The sequence below is a fragment of the Orycteropus afer genome, unplaced genomic scaffold (genome assembly GCF_000298275.1).
Source record: "Orycteropus afer afer isolate SDZICR_OR568_19922 unplaced genomic scaffold, OryAfe1.0 scaffold00007, whole genome shotgun sequence".
Lineage (NCBI taxonomy): Eukaryota > Metazoa > Chordata > Mammalia > Tubulidentata > Orycteropodidae > Orycteropus > Orycteropus afer.
In genome coordinates, this window is record NW_006921594.1 from 11,377,897 (window position 1) to 11,378,696 (window position 800).

The window sequence follows — 800 nt, forward strand, 5'->3', positions numbered from 1 at the left end:
GAGGAGATGAAATGTTCACTTCTCTCACATGTAATTTTAGTTCAACTGAATGAAATGAATTATACACTAAAAACAAGTGAATTATATGCTATATAAATTATACCTAGTTGAACTGCCTTTGTGTTGCCAGTTTTGAGGGCTCTGTGATTAAATAAACAGGCCTGGGGTTCCATACTGCTGAGTTTTCAGTACTGCTCCTTGTCAGCCCAACCTGCCTCCCAGCATTTCTGAGTGAAGAGGACGTGAGCTGGAACAAGAGGGTGAGAGAAAAGGGATTGAGAAAGGTGTCCATCGAGACATTAACTCTTGTTCTGTCCAGCAAGATGGTTTTCGGGCAATTTTTACTTTCTTTTCATATTTTTATATATTGTCTGATTTTGGGTACAATGAGTATATATATATATTTATATATTAGGGAAAGCAATCAGGCTATTTTTATTTGGGAAAGAAAAAGAGAAATGCTAAGAACTCTCTCTGAGAAGAGATATACTGAGACTGCTTCTGACCTTTTTGTTTCATGGACAAATTATTTTTTCTGGAAAGTACCTTCTGTCTGAAAGCACTTTAACTCCATCCTTAAGAGAAAAATAGTTAACTCCCTCTGAGATGAAAGCAGATATCCTAGCCTGCAGTAACCCAATCATGGTTATTAGAAGGCAAATTTCTGAAATTTGAACCATGTTGTCGCTTTGATATTTCATAGTAAACTAAGAAACATGTATCAGGGAAAAATACCCTCAAGATATAATAAAACTGCCCAAGAATGAAGCAAGCCTTTTAAGTATATTCATTTCAAAAGA